This window comes from Schistocerca serialis, chromosome 5, assembly GCF_023864345.2.
Source record: "Schistocerca serialis cubense isolate TAMUIC-IGC-003099 chromosome 5, iqSchSeri2.2, whole genome shotgun sequence".
Lineage (NCBI taxonomy): Eukaryota > Metazoa > Arthropoda > Insecta > Orthoptera > Acrididae > Schistocerca > Schistocerca serialis.
This window is the reverse complement of record NC_064642.1, coordinates 99015837-99038328: the sequence shown is the minus strand read 5'-3', so window position 1 is coordinate 99038328 and position 22492 is coordinate 99015837.

Genomic DNA, 22492 nt, shown 5'->3' with positions numbered 1-22492 from the left:
CACCCCCAGGTTTCTTGGCCTACAGTTTGGAAAGCGATCCACCAACCATATCACACCACTGACACCACCTCTATGTGGTACCTTCTCTTCAACGGCAAGTATACGACAAGACAGAAACTGCATCGCATCGCACTGGTGGAGGACTCACCCCTGTGCCTCAAGTGCAATGTCGAAGATACAGATTTACATCGTTTTGAGTGTGGGCCAGCAGCGTCGATCCGGCGGACTTTTGGACACGCCTCCAAGTACATCACCACACCCTTCGGCGACATCGACACTATCGGGCCACTTTTGCGAACTATTTACAGAGTATTTTCACCAACCCGCCTCAAAGCTGGAATCTCAACGAACCGTGCCAGCCAAGACGGGACGATCCCACGTTCCCCTTTAATGGTCAATGATAGAATGCATTTTGTTCTGATGGCGCGCCAAAGTGGAGCATGGCGCGGAAAGTATTCCTATTTTATTTCGCTTCTCTTTTCTCCTCCTCTTCTAAGTTTCTTTTCTTTTTTTTTTTCCTTACACATGTTTACGCTTTTCACGCATAGCTCTCTATCCGCAGCCTGTTTGTTTTCTTTATCCTGTGCCCCCCCCCCCCCCCCCCCCGCCCAAAACAAGAAATAACATTAAAAAGAATTGGGTTGCTGCTGATGGTGAGACTCTATACTCATTTATGTTAACAATAAAAATAAAAAAATAAAAAAAGAAGGCCGTTGCGGCAATATACACTCCTGGAAATTGAAATAAGAACACCGTGAATTCATTGTTCCAGGAAGGGGAAACTTTATTGACACATTCCTGGGGGCAGATACATCACATGATCACACTGACAGAACAACAGGCACATAGACACAGGCAACAGAGCATGTACAATGTCGGCACTAGTACAGTGTATATCCACCTTTCGCAGCAATGCAGGCTGCTATTCTCCCATGGAGACGATCGTAGAGATGCTGGATGTAGTCCTGTGGAACGGCTTGCCATGCCATTTCCACCTGGCGCCTCAGTTGGACCAGCGTTCGTGCTGGACGTGCAGACCGCGTGAGACGACGCTTCATCCAGTCCCAAACATGCTCAATGGGGGACAGATCCGGAGATCTTGCTGGCCAGGGTAGTTGACTTACACCTTCTAGAGCACGTTGGGTGGCACGGGATACATGCGGACGTGCATTGTCCTGTTGGAACAGCAAGTTCCCTTGTCGGTCTAGGAATGGTAGAACGATGGGTTCGATGACGGTTTGGATGTACCGTGCGCTATTCAGTGTCCCCTCGACGATCACCAGTGGTGTACGGCCAGTGTAGGAGATCGCTCCCCACACCATGATCCCGGGTGTTGGCCCTGTGTGCCTCGGTCGTATGCAGTCCTGATTGTGGCGCTCACCTGCACGGCGCCAAACACGCATACGACCATCATTGGCACCAAGGCAGAAGCGACTCTCATCGCTGAAGACGACACGTCTCCATTCGTCCCTCCATTCACGCCTGTCGCGACACCACTGGAGGCGAGCTGCGCGATGTTGGGGCGTGAGCGGAAGACGGCCTAACGGTGTGCGGGACCGTAGCCCAGCTTCATGGAGACGGTTGCGAATGGTCCTCGCCGATACCCCAGGAGCAACAGTGTCCCTAATTTGCTGGGAAGTGGCGGTGCGGTCCCCTACGGCACTGCGTAGGATCCTACGGTCTTGGCGTGCATCCGTGCGTCGCTGCGGTCCGGTCCCAGGTCGACGGGCACGTGCACCTCCCGCCGACCACTGGCGACAACATCGATGTACTGTGGAGACCACACGCCCCACGTGTTGAGCAATTCGGCGGTAAGTCCACCCGGCCTCCCGCATGCCCACTATACGCCCTCGCTCAAAGTCCGTCAACTGCACATACGGTTCACGTCCACGCTGTCGCGGCATGCTACCAGTGTTAAAGACTGCGATGGAGCTCCGTATGCCACGGCAAACTGGCTGACACTGACGGCGGCGGTGCACAAATGCTGCGCAGCTAGCGCCATCCGACGGCCAACACCGCGGTTCCTGGTGTGTCCGCTGTGCCGTGCGTGTGATCATTGCTTGTACAGCCCTCTCGCAGTGTCCGGAGCAAGTATGGTGGGTCTGACACACCGGTGTCAAAGTGTTCTTTTTTCCATTTCCAGGAGTGTAGCTACCTTTTATGTTTTACGTTTTCAAAGGATATTGTGTTATTTTATGAAGAATGTCGTCTTTTATTCTCATACACAAGAAGTTTTTATTTGTTTTCTCCTTACCTGCAACTTAAAAAAAGAAAAAAAGAAAAAAACGTTGGTAGAAAAAAATAAAAAACAAAAAATAAAAAATAAAAAAGTTGGTAGAGCACTTGCCATAAATTTTTTTAAAAAAAGTTGGTAGAGTACTTGCCTGCGAAGGCAAACGTCTCGAGTTCGAGTCCCGGACCGGTACACAGTTTTAATCCGCCAGGAAGTTTCATATCAGCGGACACTCTGCCGCAGAGTGAAAATCTCATTCTGGTAAGTTACGTGATATGGAGGGAATCTGATTATCCCCAAGAGACACTAAAAGTTGTAGATGAATTATATACTCAATCAACAAAATAACATGATGGCAGGAGGAGGGTAGATATGAAATGCTGACAGGTAACAGCAAGAAGAGAATTTTTGAAAACGAGGAATTTGTTATCTGATAAATTATATTTAAGTGTTTGGGAGTCTTTTCGAGACGTGAACGATAGGACGTTCAGGCAAGAAGAAAACAAGCTTTTGTAGTATGGTACTGTAGGAGAATGCTGACGATTAAACGGGTAGGACGAATAAGAATCGAGGATGTAGTGAATCTAACTGGAGAGAAGAGAAATTTATCGGTTGGTAAGACACACCCTGAGGTATGACTGTTTTCTTATTAAAGGTAGTGTATATGAAGGAGGGAGGGGTAAAGGGGTTAAAGATAGAAGAGGGAGAGCAAGGGATGAACACAGCACGCAGACTGAAGTGCATGTAGGCTGTTGTGGATACATAGAGAAGAGGAGGCTTGCACAGGATTGACTAGCATAGACAGCTATGCGAAGTCAGTCTTGGGACTGAAGACCACAACAACAGTAGTAGATGCAACAGGCTTGTTTATCAAATAACTTTTTTGCCAACACTCACTCTATTTTTTTAATACTTCATACGACGCGATTCTGGAAGTCATTCCCATTTTCAAATACGTTGTTGTATGCTGTGCCACTTGTTCGTCACGTTTTCGATGTGTGAGATGTTGCACTGTTTCCTTATTTTTACTGCTATGTTAGATTACTGCAGTGTTAGATTATTGATCGATAATTATGTAGGTTTAGCGGCAAAATCTGGAAATATCCTCCACTTACGGCTGTCTTGTGGTCCACATCCGCAGGAACCCACACATTTTAAACTTCACGCAGAATTTTCTGCGCACAGTAAATATTTACACTGTGAAACGAGCGTACATAAACAATTACAAATATGTTTTTGCATGTAGTCCACAGAGATTACGCTATCGGTCAAGCACGCAGCATGAATACAGAGGGTACGTATTTTAACACTCCTGATCATTAGTATTTATCTATGTTTACAATGGTACTTATTTCAATGTGTCACTATCTTTATTTAATTATACTGTCAATGCCTCCAAAGAAATTTGTGTTAACCTATGTTTGTACGGTGCACAGAAAATTGTCTGTAATTTTCTGTAGATGCGGTCCACAACGAATCCGTTAGTAGAAGTAGTTACTTGAGAACCGATTTTTTGGTCTGTATTGTGTAGCTCAGCTTCGCCGAGCCTCTATTTCTACGCATTTCTTAGAAACCTTAGGCTACTCGTTAAGGAAGTCTTATAACTTCAATTGCCTCTTGGCAGTAAAACATTATTAAAAGTGTGTTATGAAATATCTTTGTTTAGCTCATTACGCACCTTCGTCAGTCGTTACTTACTTTCGTCAGCTTCCTAATCAATTCATCCGACTTTTTTTTTTTTACTGTGTAACATATTTCTTATCTTATTACTGGAGGCACTCAGTTCTTATGAATAATTTCTTTATGATCCTCCCATTAATTTATTAACAACCAGCAGAATACCGCGTTGCCCGGGTAAGTATTTGTTTCCAGTCTTCCGTTAGCACATCCCCTCTTTCACATCTTGTCTGTCCATCTCCTCCGCACAATCTCGCTGTCCGCCTGCTCCACGCCCACTCCCTGTTCATTTCCTCCACCTGTCTCTCTCTCTCTCTCTCTCTCTCTCTCTCTCTCTCTGTCAATCTGCTCAATCTGATCCTCACGTTACTACGCTCACCCCAATAGGAGTTTAATGGTTATTACCCAAACAGTCCTTCTTTCCTGGTTATAACTACTGTGTGTACCTAATTCAGTTGAAATCTTTCCAGTTGCTTAGAATAAGCTTTTTAACCGTGGCTTTGCCCGTGTACGCAAGTGTCAAATATATTTCGCATATATCTGACATAGTTCACAAGTATCCGTATACTTATTTCACTGGTGTCTCTAAGCCGGCCGCTGTGGCCGAGCAGTTCTAAGCGCTTCAGTCCAGAACCGCGCTGCTGATACGGTCGCGCTGTGGCCGAGCAGTTCTAAGCGCTTCAGTCCAGAACCGCGCTGCTGATACGGTCGCACGTTCGAATCCTGCCTCGGGCATGGCTGGTTAGGTTTAAGTAGTTCTACGTCTAGTGGACTGATGACCTCAGATGTTAAGTCCCACAGTGCTTAGAGCCATTTGAACCAGTTTTGAACCAGTATCTCTGGTGAATTGTACCTCTCAGTTTCATTTCCACGCAACTCTAAGTTAGTGACATCGTGTTTAATGAACTATTTGCTGTACTACGATATCATTTTTCGGGCACATTCGTAGAAAACGTGGCTACTGTCAGCGAAGTGTGTTGTGAATAGATTTAGTAGTGAGTAAGTAATAAAATAAACTGTCATACATAACGCAGCATTTTTTTCATGCAGCTAGAGTTTATAGCATCATATCTTTTCAATTGTCTGTCGTACGGTGACATATTTTTCAAAGTACATTCAGCGGCATATGCGGATCCTGTCTGCAAAATGCGTTGCGAATAAAGAAGTACTAAATTAAAACGCCATGCATGATGCAGCAGTTTCCCATGCGTCTCAGTATTTTACGCCGTATCTCCTAAACTATGGGTCGTAAAATGGTATGTTACTGCAGGAATATTTAGAGATATATGTGGATACTGTCTGCAAATGTGTTATCAATAGAGTTAGTAATAAAGAAGTAATAAATTAAAACGTCATGCACGATGGGGCAGTGTTACTGTATGACCAGCGAAAATCCATTAAGAGATAAACATTTTTCCTTTCATCATTTTGTGGGGATCGTGAGCCAGAAAATGTTTCTTAAAGGTTTCAAATTGTGTGTAAAGTTTATTGTAATTCTCTAACTGCTCTCACTTTCATATACGATATGACTAAAGTCTGGATATTTGCGCATCATGCGCTACACTGCTTTTCCACCCCTACTCCTATCCCCGTGATAGTCAGGTAGATCTTACACCCTCAGAGATGATTTCCAGTACATGATATGTGTACCAAGTTTGGTTGAAATCGGTTTAGGAATTTAGAAGATCTGGGACATACATACATACACCCCAACGTAAACATATTTCATATATTCGAGTACATATATCTATTTTCATATGTATGAATGTGATAACGCATTCGTTTTTCTGACAGAGAGGTCCATAATTCTGTCAGTATCCAATGTTACGCCTTATTTCCGTCAGCGACGGAATTTGGTGGTTATTTGCAGCTCATCAGTAGCTGAGGCACAGAGCTATGACCACAATTGGGGCAAGGACTAGGAATAGCAACGTACTCCATGAGCTAGCTAGCAAATGGATCTCATCCTAGAAGTTAGAAAAGGCACTGGCTGTGGGTACCGATTGTACCGGGTCCAGTCAGCTGCGCTCGACGTTGTTAGATTCCATTTATCTCTCCGGGCAGTTGGGAGAAAACAGGGATTTCAGGATCAGCGCTGAAGAGTGGCTCGAGGCATCTTATTTCTTATTGTCGAGAACGAGTCGCCTCATACCACTTCTCTAGGAACCACCACCCCGTTTGCTATACTCCCATTATAAGTAGAGATCGCAAATGAAATTAAAGACAGTGCTGAATTAATGGTCCGATGTACAATGGATCCTCAAACTTCATGTAATTACTGGTCTTATCGGTTACGGCCGTCAAAACTTGTATTTTTTTAGTTATTTCTTTTATTACGATGCAATAAGTGAAGTACCCAAAAGATATATTCGTATGTCAGTGAACATTTACACACATACACACGATCGGCGAGTATGTATATGATTACAGAGTTGCAATTCTCTGTGACAGGTAGAACGGCTACCAGAGTTCATTAGTGTTGTTCCGGTTTTGTATTCTTATCGAGCTTGGTATTAAATAAAAGGAGCACGAACCGCGTTGAGATGTTGAGTGATCAGTGTGAAGGACACGGAGATGCCATGTACTCATGTGAGACAGTGTTATCAGCACCTGATGAAATGAGTAGTTTCCATTTGGCCGGCTGGTCGGTTCGTACAATATTCAGATTTATGGGGCATTGGAACGTGACAAAATGTCGGACTGCATGGGAATATGGGGGCTAGCGTACTCGTCGTCAGGGTTCTGGTCGACCGAACCTGACCACCACATGGGAGAGTCCTTATGTCCTGTACCAAGGACATCGTAAAGCCTTCACTTCTGCGCCTGCGTCTGATAGGAGATAAAGGATTCCTATCAACATCCTTTGTCATACTGCACCACTGGTCGGACACTGGCAGCAAATGGACTAGCAAACTACCGTCCCAGGCACTGGCGGCCATGAACATCACAACGGAAATGGATATGTTTGCAGTGATGTCGTCATTGAGAAGCATAGGCTTTTGGTGAATGGCGTCGCATTCTCTTCGACGGTGAATCACTGCACCGGTTGGCCCACGACGACATTGATTGCATCCTACTGGGGAGAGGCCCCATTCTTCGAATGTTTTCGAGGGCACAGCTGTTTTACTGTTGTCGGGAAGTCATCAGGTTACGGGTGGTAATGACTAAGGCATCTCTGACGTCACAATTGTGCATCACTCTCATCCTGCGTCCTCGTGTGTTATCTGTTCGTCGGCTGGTTGGTTTTGGGGAGGGGTCCAAGCAGCGAGGTCATCGGTCCCGTCGAATTAACGAAGGCTGGGGAAGGAAGTCGGCCGTGCCCTTTCAAAGGAACCATCCTGGCATTTGCCTGGAACGATGTAGGGAAATCACGGAAAACCTAAATCACGATGGCCGTACTCGAATTGAACCGGCATCCGCCTGAATTCGAGTCAAGCGTGCTAACCTCTGCGCCATCTCACTCGGTGTGTGTTATCTGTCACGCAGTCCCTAGGGAACATTGCACCGTACTTCGGAACAACACCTGGCTAATGACTTCATTTAAAATGTGTCCCCTGCACGAGAATATGGATAAAGAAGGCACGAGAGTAAGTTGTAGACACATGGTTGACTGGGTGATTGCATATCGAAGTTTGGATTTGGTCATATGTGGTTCTCGGATGGTCTGATGGTAAGGTGACCACTCATGATAAATGGGAAACCCGTGTTCGATTCCCAGTCCAGCACAAATTATCATCGTCGACATTCCATTATACAGCTGATGGTTCTAAATACTCGCAGCTGCTAATCACTTCATTTATTTCATAACGTCTGTAGTCGCACAGTGCCCGTACATTCGGACAAGCATGCAAAAAAGTTGTAAAGTACTTCTGGAAAACACAGCCACTGTAATATCGTAGTTATTTTTTGCAGTTCGGCTCCGTCACGGCATGTTCTAAGGAATACTTTGAATATTTACACTTGAGGAAGCGTAAGTCTTTTCCGTTAATATGGTCAAAATACTATTTATTCGTTGTGACAAAACCACTGTGACTGGTTGTAGTAACTGAAAAATTAATATATAAATTTTAACAAACACAATGCTCGAAATACAGTACTGCTGCATACCTTTCAGAGGATAACTGTGATGAACAACGGACACAATTTCTACCAGCCGAATTTGTTCCAGACTTAGAGTCAGCATACATTCACTGAAATTCCACCTGAAGTGAAATGAGAACATTTTATTCCAGTTTCCAGAGAATTGAGTAATGTATAAAGATAATTTCTGTTAACCACAACCACCAGCGTGAACATCATGTAGAAAATTATGTTTAAATGTCTCATCTTGTTGGCATAATATAAACAAAACGCAAACAATACTTTTGCGCTTCTGTCAGAGAGAAGCTCCACTAGATTAACTGGAGAACTACCATGATGATTTCTTCACTGGCAGAAGATTCCGATATAGTGCCCCATTCGGATCTCCGGGAGGGGTCTACCAAGTGGGAGCTGACCATGATAAACAGATTGAACAACCAACCAAAGAATAATGTGCTACGAGTCGGGTTGCGGAATGTCAGAAAATTGAACGTGGTAAGGAAGCTACAATATCTGAAAATGGAAATTCTATAGCTCAGTCTAGATAGCGAAGGTCAGTGAAGTGAAATGCAGAGAAGATAAAGACCTCTGGTCAGAAGAGTATAGGGTAATACCAACAGCAGCAGAAAGTTGTATAACGGGAATAGGATTCTTGAATCGACAGCAAACCGACAACGATAGTTCAGGTAGACATGCCGACCTCGCAAGGTGAACGTGAAGAGATAGAGAAAGGATGTGAGGATATTTAACGGGTAATTCAGTACGTAAAGGGAGGTGAAAATCTTATGGGGCCTAGAATGCGGTTGTAAGGCAAGGAGTAGAAGAAATGGATACGGGAGAATATGCACTCGGCACCACGAATGAGGGACGAGAAAGAATAATTCAGTTCTGCAATAAATTTCGGCTACTAACAGATCTACAACTTTGCTTCCGCTGTTTTTTCTCGAAGTTCGGGGCTTTAGTGTGAAAAAAATACAAAAAGACTATGATTCATAGTGTTGCCCATCGCTCGCCACTACATACTCCCACCTTCCGGATGGCATACGTATCCCGTGGCGGAAGAACTGGGCGTCTTTTGTAGAGATCCATGAATCGTTTAAATGTTGTACGTGTTCACATGATCGGAACTGTATGCCACTGTATGCCACTGACCGAAAAAGGTGGTAGTCAGAGAGAGCAACGTATGGAGAATACGGCGGGAGGGATAGGACTTGTCATTCAACGTTTCCATGTATATTTTGACGGGTTTTGCGACATTGGGTCCAGCAAAATTACTTTCACGTGTCTATCGCTGTATTTTGGCCGTTTGTGTTTCACTGCTGGGCTCGACCTCATCAATTGCTTTCGATAATGATGTACTATGTCTTCGTCTGTTTCAGTAGCTAAGAAAAGTTTTGTGTTCCACCGCCATGCCGGTCTTCGACATCAAAATCACCGTTCTTAAGGCGTTGAAAACATTCTCTGCATGTTCTTCCACATTTTAAGAGCCACAGCCGAAGATTTCTTCATGTTAAAGCAGAAAATTAAAACTTCCCGCAAATGGCGTGAAATGGGTACGTAAGTTGACGTAGTTAATCGAGAATAACCTTATAATGTAATCACAAATCGACTAATATTTTTATGGCATTATGTTTAGAAATGCCTAAGCTTATTGCATTACAACTATGCCCAACCACGTGAACCCCACTTGCCGCTAGTACCGTCTATTGCAAAACGGTGGAAGCAAAGTTGTAGACCTAATAATAGCAAAAACACCGTTAAAGTATCACAACAGAAGGAGATACACATCAAGTTAAGGCAAAGATTCCGAAACAGGGTACTGGATTGCAAGGTCTACCGGGGAGCAGATATAGACTCAGATCACAATTTAGTTGTGATGAAGAGTGGCCTTAAGTTAGAGAGACCGGTCAGAAAGAATCAATAGGCAAAGAAGTGGGATACAAGAGTACTAAGGCATGAAGTGATATGCATGAACTTCTCTACAGCTATATATACTGCGATAAGGAATAGCTCAGCAGACAGTTGAAGAGGAATTGACATCTGATACAGATCCATCACAGAAGTTGGTAAGGTACAAAGAAGGTAACGACGAAGAAACCATAGGTAACAGAAGAAATACTTCAGTTGAGCGACAAAAGAAGGAAGTACAAAAATGTTCATGGAAATTCAGGAATACAAAAATACAAGTCACTTAAAAATGAAACATATAGGTAGCGCAGGGAAACTAAGGCAAAATAGCTCCAAGGAAAATGTGAAAAAATCGAAAACGAAATGACTATCGGGAGGACTGACTCAGCATATAGAATAGTCAAAACAACCTTCGGTGAAACTGAAAGTGGTTACATTAAAAGTGCGTTGCAAATTACTCTGTTAAATACAGAGGGGAGAGATAGGTGAAAAGAGTACACTGAAAACCTCTATTAGGGAACACGTGATAGATGAAGAGGATGGAGTTGGTACAGAAGAAATAGGAGGTTCATTGTTAGGATCAGAATTTATAAAAGCTCTGGAAGACTTAAAATCAAATACGGCTGAAGTTCAAAATGGTTCAAATGGCTCTGAGCACTATTGGACTTAACATCTGAGGTCATCAGCCCCCTAGAACTTAGAACTACTTAAACCTGACTAACCTAAGGACGTCACACACATCCATGCCCGAGGCAGGATTCGAACTTGCGATCGTAGCGGTCGCGCGGTTCCCGACTGAAGCGCCTAGAACCGCTCGGTCACACCGACCGGCTACGGCTGAAGTGATAGATAACATCCCATCAGAACTTCTAAAATCATTGTGGGAAGTGGCAACTAAAATATTACTCACGATGCTCTTTAGAATATGTGAGACTGACGATATACCACCTGACTTCCGGTAAAACATCATCCACACAAGTCCCAAGATAGCTAGAACCGACAAGTGAGAGAATGATCGTTCAATCAGCTGAACACTTCACCAATCTAAGTTTCTGACAATAGTAATATACAGAAGAAGAGAAAAGAAAACTTAGAATGTATTAGATGATCAGTTTGGGTTTAGGAAAGATAAAGGCACCAGAGAGGCAGTTACGATACTGCGGTTTATAACGGAAGCAAGACTGGGGAAAAACCAAGCCAAGTTCGTAGAATTCAGCGACCTGGAAAAAGAAAAGCATTCGACAATATAAAATGATGAAGACTTTCAAACTCCTTAGAAACATAGGTATAAGCTATAGGGAGAGACGGGTAATATACGATATGTACAAGAACAAAGAGGGAAGACTGGAAGCCAAAGAACGAGGACATGGTGTAAGACAGGGATGTAGTCTTTCGCCCTAGTGTTCAATTTATACATAGATGCAGGAATGACAGAAATAAAAAAAGGGTCAATAGTGAGAGTAAAATTCAAGGTGAAAGCATATCAGTGATAAGATTAGATGATGGCATTGCTATCCGCATTGAAGGTGAAGAAGAATTACTGTATCTGCTAAAAGAAATGAACAGTCTATTGAGTACAGAATGTGGATTGATAGTAAATCGAAGGAAGACGAAAGTACGAGAAGTAGCAGAAACGAGAAAATCGAGAAACGTAGCATCAGGAATACTGATTACGAAGTAGATCAAATTAAGGAATTCTTCCGAGATATCAAAATAATCTATGACGGAAGGAGCAAGGCGGACATGAAAAGAAGACTAGCTACGGGAAAAGGAGCATTCCTGTTCGAGAGAAATTTGCTAGGATCAAACAGGTCTTAATTTGAGGAAGAAATTTCTGAAGCAGTGGGACAACCGGAACAGAAGAGAGTAGAAGCATTTGAGATGGGGTGTTACGGAAGAATGTTGATAAGGTAAGGAATGAAGAGATTCTCCGCAGAATATAATCACTGATATCATTTCACCTTGAATTTTAACCATACTCTTGGACCGTTTTTATTTCCGTCATACATCTTTCGGTGTATAGATCGAACAGTAGGGCGAAAGACTACATCCCTGTCTTAAACCCTTCTTAATCCGAGCTCTTCGTTCCTCGTCTTCCAGTCTTATTGCCCCTCTTTGTTCTTGTACATATCGTCTATTACCTGCTATTCCCTATAGCCGACCCCAACTTTTTTCAGGATTTCGAGCGTCATGCACCATTTTACATTGTCGAATGCTTTTTCCAGTTCGATAGTTCCTATGAATGTGGCTTGATTTTTCTTCAGTCTTGCTTCCATTATCAATCACAACGTCAGAACTGCGTCTCTGGTTCCATTACCTTCCCTAAATCCCAAACTGATCGCCATCGAACAGATACTCAATTTTATTTTCCATTCGTCTGTATATTATTCTTGCCAGCAACTTGAGTGGATGATCTGTTAAGCTGATTGTGCGATAGTTCTCGCACTTTTCGGCTCTCGCAGTCTTGAGACTTGTGATGATGATTTTTGCAGAAGTGAGATGGCATATCACTAGTCTCATACGTTCTACACAGCAGAGTGAATGCTATTTTTTGTTACCACTACCCCCAATAATTTCAGAAATTACGCAAAGAATTTTATCCATCCATTCCATCCTGTTTGATTTTACGTCTTCCAAAACCCTTCAAAATTCTGATTATAATACTGGATCCGATATCTCTTTCCTATAGATTTATGTTTCTTCCTTTATCAGATAAGTACTGCCGCTCATAAAGGCCCTCAATGTACTCTTTCCACCTATCTGCTGTCGCCATTGCATTTAACAGAGGAATTACACTCCTTTCGTTATCCCCCTTGCTTTTAGTTTCACCGAAGGTTGTCTTGACTTTTCTGTATGCTGATTCAATCCTTCTGACAATCATTTCCTTTTCGACTTTCTCACATTTTGTGAGCAGTTATTTCGCCTTAGCTTCCCTGCACTTCCTATTCATTTTATTTCTAAGTGACCCGTATTTTTCTATTCCGAATTTCCCTGAGCATTTTTGTGCTTCCTTCTTTCGTCTACCAACTCAAATATTTCTTCTGATACCCATGGTTTCTTCGCAGCTACCTTCTTTGCATTTATGTTTTTCTTTCCATCTTCTGTGTTAGCCCTTTTGAGATATTCATTCCTCTCCATCGGAGACTGAATAAATTGTTAACTTCCAAGACCACTAAAATAATTTATCTATACAGTTTCTGCAGTTCTCTGTTGCCATCTTCGGATCTACAAAAGATGCGACCAAAAAGGCTATAATACAGCTACTAACATAACAGCACACATATGTCCAAAATGTACGATATGTGAAGTAGCAGCATACCTATGTTTACATCACTACATTATCTCCTCCATCAGTGCAGTAAGCGGTGCTATACAATGTTGGTCATGTTGGTACCTTGAGCTACTGCAGAAGTAGGCGTGTCAGTTTTAAAATAAAAGCTAAGTACACACATATTATTGTGCCGATTAAAAGTGCTCACATTCACCACCACTTTGCAACTGACAGACAGATCCTAGCATAAACATTCTTAGTGATATATAAATACATATTATGCGGCAGAGGTAATACAAATCAATTCCGTCATCTCACATCTCATTAAGGCATGGATCTACTGTTGTCAAAACATGTTGCCAAGACAGTATTTTATATTACAAATACTGTCTGAAAAACAATTTTTCAATATTCATGAAACGTAAATTACACATTAACCTTTTTATATCATTTCAGAAAATTTCTAAATACATTTAAACATTCTCAATCATTCTTTACCAAATGTTCCGTTATACAAAATCACAACCAGTACTACAACCTATAACCACTTAAAGCACTGCTAATGTACTGCTAATTGCATCATATATAGTGTATCCAAAAATAGATCGATGTCTGCAGAAACATACATGATATTTTATCAAGAATACATCCAAGGTATGGGTACTAACAATAGAGCTGTTTCATGTTTGTGCTTTTGGTGTCAGTTGGGATGTTTATGTGAGCCATCCAAGATAACATTGAGATGTCCGCTGAACCCGCTGGGCAAAACAGGTAATTAGGATTGTGGGAAGGGTCAAATAAGGTTGGGGTCAGTTTCACCTTCTAATACTAATTTATTGTAATTTAATAACACTTTCACAACCAAAGCGGCACGTAGCCAGACCTTAAGCGAATGCAATTCTTTCACGGCTGAAGGCTTCCAAACAAGAAATCTTAACAAATCAACAAGATAAAAATCCAATCAAGACAGCAATAAAATAATTAAAGAAACAGAGCAAGGTAGATAGAACAAAGATATCCAAGGTGCAATACCAAAGGCTAAAGGCCAAAATTAAGTTTCAAAATTTTAGAATATACTACCATAGACTTTAAAGGCAGTAGGCAACAATGTTTAAAAACAAAAAATCTTAGAAATCAACAAAATAAAAATCCAATTAAGATAGCAATAAAATAATTAAAAAAACATCACAGCAAAGTAAATAGAACAAACATATGCAAGGTACAATACCAAAGGCTGAAGGCCACCATTAAGTTTCAAAATTTTAGAACATATTATCATAGACTTTTAAAGCAGAAAGCCGCAACGTTTAAGCTTGAAAGATAAATTTAAGAATTAATTTTGCAAAATTTTTAACAAAAAGGAAGATAGCCACAAGCCTTAAATTTTAAGCAGCTGAAAACAGATAATTAAACACCGGTGGCACTCAGGGAGGTCGCTCTGCCCTCGTTCATCTAGGCGAGAAAGGGGGTGAGCCTGACTACACTTGATCTGTCGGAACCCAACCAGGGGACAGCCATGGACCGACCGACAAAACGACTTGCTTGCATGAGAACTCGAACATTAAATTTTAGCAATACAAACACTCCGAGTTGCTCACGGGGAAACCTCCCCAACAGCAAACCACCGAAACAAACCACACAACATCAATGGACGTGGCTTGGGTACTTGAAACCACTACTCAACTTTGAATTCCTGGGTCGGCGAACCACGAAGCTCGTAGCAACCGGACATCCCCACACCAGCTGCGACACTGCACAGGGACCGGCAGCGGACCCAGCCGACTGCACCGCACGGAGATATCCCTCCTGGTCCGCACCAACCAACCGACTACCCGCTGGTCCATCCGCGACTGCTGTTCCATCGCGACTACACTGCTGGTGCGTCTCCCACTCACTTCCAGACAAACGACGGCGGAAATACCGGCTCGGACACAACCATGCAGAGGAAACACGCCCACTGGCTAAACGACATACCTGCACCAGGAAAGGACTGACCCCAGTTCCACAAGATGGTAATTGAAGGTTCCCAGAAGCGCTCAAAGAACCAGTTACACGTCGCCCGATGAGACGACCAACCTCGCAGAGCCAATACGCCGACAACATTTAAAATAACTTGTCAATCAAAACCACACAAAATACACACACAACCTGACAAACACTTGCACGAAGACCTGAATAACACACAACAGTAACTAAGCACACACGAAGACAAATCGGCAGTCGATGCACGCACACAGACACACACACACACACACACACACACACACACACACACACACACACACACAGCCGACTCATAAACGATCGGCGAGCCAAAACGCGTCGTCATGTAGGACGACCGACTGACGATCCACCAAGACCGTGGCCCGGCTCAAGTGATGCGTGGCGGCAATGGTTTGGCGAGCCATGTCGACGCAGACCTCACTGTTGCTCCACCCGACTGCACTAGTGCCGCATTACAACTCCCCGACTGGCAGGTCCGGACTGCGCTCCAGACACGTTCCAACTGACTGGCCGCCCCAACTCGCGACGCGAACTCTGCTATTCGAACTTAGTTCCGACAGACAACGACTGAGAAGTAATAGCAGTCGAACAAAGATACTACGAGAGGGTATACATCGATAGCGCTGCTAACGCCGCTCACAGTCAGGCAAAGTAGCAACTATGTGACAGTAGTAATTTAAATTAACGTAGTGAGGTCTAAATACGTTAAAAAAAGAGTGTAAAATACATGATGGCGGGAACATGAGCCACGCACGGCTCAAACACATTGCTTGAGGTCTAGGTATAACCTCGCCACCTGATACTTTATAAGACATACACAAGAATTATTTAAAAAGTTTTATATTCGTTTTATGTAATTTGACAAAAAGAATTGTTAAAAAGTTTTTTAGAAATATCTTTGGATAAAAAGATTCTTTTAGATAAAGACAGGCTTGTATGTAATTCTATTTGAAAAATGCGCCTTAAAGATTTATTGCATAAAAGTGTTTTTAAAATTATGGTGACCTGGACACTAGCCACAGTCTGTTACGTGATGACATTTTCACATTAATCACTTAAGATTATTATGAGTAGATATTTGTATTACCACAGGCATTGCAAAATTGAGCTGTTATCGTCAGATCTTGGGTTCAGTTTAAGAGGGATTATAATTCCACATGGTGTAATAATCGTACATTAGTTATATTAAAAACTAAAAGAATGTTCACAACGATATCAGGTGATTCGATTGCACATAGGCATCAGGTGGTGAGATTCCACATAGACCTCGATTAACATATTGTCTTGAACGAGCTCAAGTAAACATCGCAATTGACAACAAAAGCTCAAACATGAAATAGCACCATTGTTGGTACACATCTCTTCTATGTATTGTTGATGAAACATCATTTCTGTGACCATAGACATCGAACTATTCCTGGATATGCTAAAATCAACCCACATATGATACCATTATCTAAGTTTTTGATTGGTTATAAGCTGTCGTATTGGTTGTGACTTTATATAAATGAAAATTTGGTAAAGAATTATTAAGAATGTTTAAATGTTCTTAGAAATGTTCTAAAATGACGTAGAAAGGTTTCTGTATATATTACGTTTGATGAATGTGCACATTGTTTTACAGATGGTTTTTAAAAATTTAAAGTACTGACTTGGCTCTAAGTCCTGAAAGTAATTTAGGCACATGTAATTATATGGAAGAGTGGATCCATGCCTTAATCGGATGTGAGATAACACAATCGATTTGTGCTACCACTGCCCCATCTGATGTGTTTATGTATCACTAAGAATGTTCAAGCTACGATCTTGAGCTGTGTTGCGGCTCACGTTGGTGCCGTTGGTACGTTGGCACCGCGTAATAGGGATAGTGGCGTATCGTTTTCTTCTTGTGTTTACTGGCGCCACTACATTTGCCAGTGTTGCCTCTCCGAGAGCAGCAGCAGCAGCGGTTATCGCTGTCTGGTATGGTGGACTATCTTTGGAGGCACGTCAAGTGTTTTCTGGGTCGGAGAGTGTCAGGGAGTTCGGTTTGGACGGAGCAGCAGTGAGGTCTGCCAGCGCAGGGACATGCCGGGACCACTGGCAGCATGCAGGCATTGCCGGATCGAGAGGCTGTAATTGCGAGGGTCACAACCTCGTTGTCCACCGGACCCAGGACGTTTGAGTTGAGTGAACGATGACCCAGTAGTGAAACCTCCACTATTTTGACATCACGCTGTTTGTTTCCGCGTTGCTGCTTGCAGGGTATTTTTGTATCTCTTGGAGAAGCTTAACAGGATCTTAATAGTTTGCTATCCTGGCCTTCAACCGTCAGATTGTTTTTAGAGTTATTACTATTGGGGCCTTCAGCCGACAAATAATTTGAATTTCTGGTCAATAAGGCCTTCACCCTTCAGTGCAACTTGCTTAAGAATTTATTTAATTAGACATTATGTCTTAACAGTCCAATTTGATAATTGTTCTTTATTGGCAACTTTTTCTGCAACTGTTTCCAAATAAAATGTACGTGGTTTAAAAACAAACTGAGTAACGATAACTTGTTATGGCCCTGTCCACACCGAATCCTGCCTTTCCCTTAGAATCAGGTGTCAGATCTGTCTGTCAGTTAGAAGTGGCGATGAATGTGAGCACTTGCAATGGGCACAAAAATATGTGTGGTCGTAGCTGTTATTTTAAAATTGACATACCGACTTCTAGAGTAGCACACGGCACCAATATGCTCGTATATTGTATAGCACCGCAAACTATACTGGCGGAGGAGATTATATAATCTTTTAAATATAGGTAAGTTACTATTCCACTCCCCAAGAGTGTTAGATTTTCATCTCCATCCACATACTGAATCACCCCTTCAGTAACCTGATATATGTTCTCTGTGTCTTCATCTTTGGCTTTCGACGTCGGCATGTATACCTGAGCTGTTGTGGTCAGTGTTCGTTTTCCATCGATTCCGTTGAGAACTGGCCTATCACTGAACTGTAGACAGTAGCTCACTGTCTCCCTATGCCATTTTCCTCTACTGTTGATGTTAACATATACTCGTCCGTCCGTAAATTATTTTTTCCTTTCCATTTCACCTCACTGACTAACTCTATATCTAGTCTGAACTCTAGCATTTACCTATTCAGATTTTCAAGCTTCCCTATCACATTCAAACATCTGTCATTCCATGCCACGATTCGTAGAACGTTAGACTTTCATTTGTCATTCAGTCGTTTTTTTCATGGTCACCGTTCCACTGGCAGTCCCCACCTGGAGATCCGAATGGAGAACTAGTCCTGAATCTTTTACCAATGGAGAGATCATGACACTCTGTCAGTTAAAGACCAACTTGTCCTGTGGATACAAATTATATTTCTTTAATGCAGTGCATTCCATTGCCTCCTGCATGCACAGGCCGTTCATCACTGCTTATTACTTTACCTTTTTGATGCAGTTTCCCACCCCAGGAGCAAGAGAGTGCCCTTAAACTCTATCCTCATCTCCTCCTTCTTTGAAAAAGCCGTTGGCAGGAGGAGCGTAACTTTTTATTCCGGAAGTCTTCTGCCGCCATTACGGATGATTTTTGTTCAAATTTTAAGCAACAGCGTAGTTCTAACGCGCTGGCCATCGGAGCTTAGTTCGAAGTAGGACTCATCAATGAAGACAGCTATACTCCAGTCAATGCGATTCCAGAGCGAATATTTGTCTAGAGACACACCGGACAGCAGTGGGGTATCAAACTGCTTGTCGACCACCACACAGCCCTACAACCAAGTGTATAGGATGCAATTTCATTTCACAGTATGACCTCTTTGGTTATCACCCACAGTATCCTTACAACACGGCGGTACGTCGACCATACTCTAGCCGTGCTTTGTTGCCCTTCGCGGCAATCCTTCCTGGGCTTACAAACAAGATAATGCCTTTCCGCACACGACGACAGTTTCTACTACTTGTCTTCTTGCTTATCAAACTCTACCTTCGTCAGCAAGGCCACCGTATCTCTTCGCAATTAAGGATGTTTGCAGTATTATGGGCTGGGCTTTCCCCACCAGATTTTGACGATCTAAAGCGCCAGTTGGACGTAATCTGACACATGTCCTTCAGTAGGATATCCAACAACTCTGTCAATGAATGCAAAGACGAATAACTGCTTGCTAAGGGTGACTAGTGGACCAACACTTTATTTACTTCCTCAATTTGTTAAGCTTATTCTCTTGAATAAACCATCTTTTTTTCTGAAATTGTAATCATTTGTTTGTCTGTACATGTAAATCATGTCTATCGTTTGGCGTCCTATTTGGATTATTTTTTCTTGGTAACTCTGTTTCTTTTTTATTTTTGTTTATGTAGAGTGTAGCATGGACCAACTGCCAACACATGTCGTAGAGTTACACCAATGTCTGGATTAAAATATTAAAAGACGGTATGGATGAGGTTGTAATTTCATGTATTCTCATTTAACTTTATTTGAAAACTGTGTTCACATTCAGCGCAGTGAAGATCTTTGCCTATTGAGGAATTAACTGTGGTTCCCTCATCTCAGATTCCTGACGAGTCAAAATCCGCTTATAGGTTTCAAGTCACTCACGTGGCGGTAATGTGCTGTATAGTTCTCAACAGTGTCAAACAGGCTTCCCTCCGCGAAACTTCTCCTTCCATCAGTGTTTCGCTGAGATCCGAGGGGAATTTTGTGAGAAGTTTGATACCCATCAACATGTTTCCAGAGTTTCCTCATGTGGTTTGTAAGCCTGTATAAATTTTCCTAAGACGGAGGTTCAACTGAGAAATCGTATGTATTCAGTACAGTAGTTTCCGCAGTCTTGTACTTCTAGTTTTTGTTGATCTTGATGAATTTCTGAGTTTCATGCGCGACACATTCGTGCTGTTATCGAATCCTGAAGATACTCGCTGGAAAGCAGTGCCTGAAGCTGCTATTGCTCATAATGAAGGCTGTCACTGTCATATGACTAAAGTATTCGCGATTTCATAATTAGTTCACACTACGTGTCTCGAAGACAACATTAGAAGTTTTAACGTTACCTACGATTGTAGTTCCCCAAGCTCGTTCTCGTCGTCCTATCCCTTCCCCAGACGTTCGTCGTAACACCACTACTACTTATAATGAATGCTACCTAGAGTTATGACAGTTACTTTCTGATTAAATTTGTAGGTTTATACATGCGTTGCCGGCTGCGGTGGCTGAGCGGTTCTTGGCGCTTCAATCCGGAACCACGCGACTGCTACGGTCGCAGGTTCGAATCCTGCCTCGGGCATAGATGTGTGCGATGTCCTTAGGTTAGTTAGGTTTAAGTAGTTCTAAGTTCTAGGGAACTGATGACCTCAGATGTTAAGTCCCATAGTGCTCAGAGCCATTTGAACCATTCAAACATGCGTTACACAGTCCAGCATGGATGTCAAGTACTTATTGTGTCAAATATTTTCTAGCAGAACAGATATGTCAAATTCTGAAATGAATTTAACTAGCTTATTTTTTCAGTATTCAAAACACGAAGAGTAAATACCGTAGCTAGAACAGGGTTGCACTGGGTGTGGATGGTGCTGGGTTTGGAGAAGAACACAGGCTCGAAGTTTCATTTATTTTGTTTTGATAACCTTGCATTCCAGGAAGGCATGAGACACGGATAGCCTATGCTACTAGCTTCAGATTTGAAATAGTTGCCATACTTTAAAAATAAGAAATAAAATACGTAATGTCAATTGAACATCCAGAGAGCAATTAAATATCAGTCATGTGCCTTCCTTCTTAGAATATCAAATTTGAGAACTTGCAATGATTTAAAACTAAGCCTCACGAAGGGGCGTCGCGGTCTGAGGCGCCATGTCATGGATTGCGCAGCCCCTCCCGCCGGAGATTCGAGTCCTCCCACGGGCATGGGTGTGTGTGTGTGTGTGTGTGTGTGTGTGTGTGTGTGTGTGTGTGTGTGTATGTGTGTGTTGCTCTTAACATAAGTCAGTTTAAGTAGTGTGTATGTCCAAGGATCGATGACTTCAGCAGTTTCGTCCCTTACGAAAACACACACACACACCCGCATTTAAAAATAAGAAAAAAATACATAATATCAATGAATATCCAGAACAACAATCCAGTATTAGTCATTTTTTTTCCTTTTTAGAAACCAGCTGGCACTAGAATTTACCAACATCATGGTCGTTTTAAATTGTGTGCTCGACCTGTATATAGTTCATAATTGTTTCTATGACTTCCTGCTGTGGCCGACTTTTAACTTGTGTTCGACTCCAGTGATTTTACGTGCGCAACGAATTCCCAGCTGTGTTATTTTAACTTTATATCGACTTTTTAACTGTCCACCTGTTCATGTCCCCATATTAGTGTATATTTTAACTCCTATCATCTCCATTTATTTTGTTTTTTATGTCCCCCTTTTATCCCCCCCCCCCCGTTTTTTTCTGCCCATATGGGGCAGGGGAATGAAATGACAATCAAAGATACGAACTTTCGTAGAGTGGCACCTATCCTGCTGCCAGCGTGCCCTGGTTGGGGAATTGAAATTCAATAAATCGCAAGCAAAAACAAAAAAAAAACGAACTTTCTTATTACACCTCTTCACTATTCTCTACACCAACAAATCCTTGATATGACAAGTCCTCTGCTACGAACACATTGCATAGGTTTCCATCCCACCAAATTTTTATAAGTTCCTCTAAATCCCAGAACACCATGCAATCCATCTCACTTCCCGCATCCGTTTACCTTCCCCCATCTGGACACTCTACAACCTCATTAAATTCTTTTCCTTTATTCTGTGTATTATTCTTGTCAGCAGTTTGGATGCCTGTGCCGTTAAGCTGATTGCGTCATTGTTTTCGCATTTATTTGTCTTTATTTCCATGTTACCCATCTGCTAAGTAGCTAAGCAGACATCACGTGTCAAATGAACTAATTATAGCACATCGATGCGCAGTGAACTAAGGAAGAGCCTCTTCAAACGACTGCAGTCGAGAGTAGGCAACTCAAGTGGAAATTCTGCAAAGTCTAGTGACCATAAACTTAACTGTGGAGCCTATGATAGATTTTGTGTTGGAAATAAGAGCAGGGACTTTGTGGTTAATTACAGGGAACACGAATAGCTGAGTAACTTAATGATTTTCGCGGTGTTATTGAATTACCATGAGCGTTAGTGGAAAGATATTAACCATCACTCGGAGATACAGCATAGAGTCCCTAAATACCAGAATGTTTAGGAAAAGCCACAAAATATGTCGGACAGAATATCAAAAAATGGTTCAAATGGCTCTGAGCACTATGGGACTTAACATCTATGGTCATCAGTCCCCTAGAACTTAGAACTACT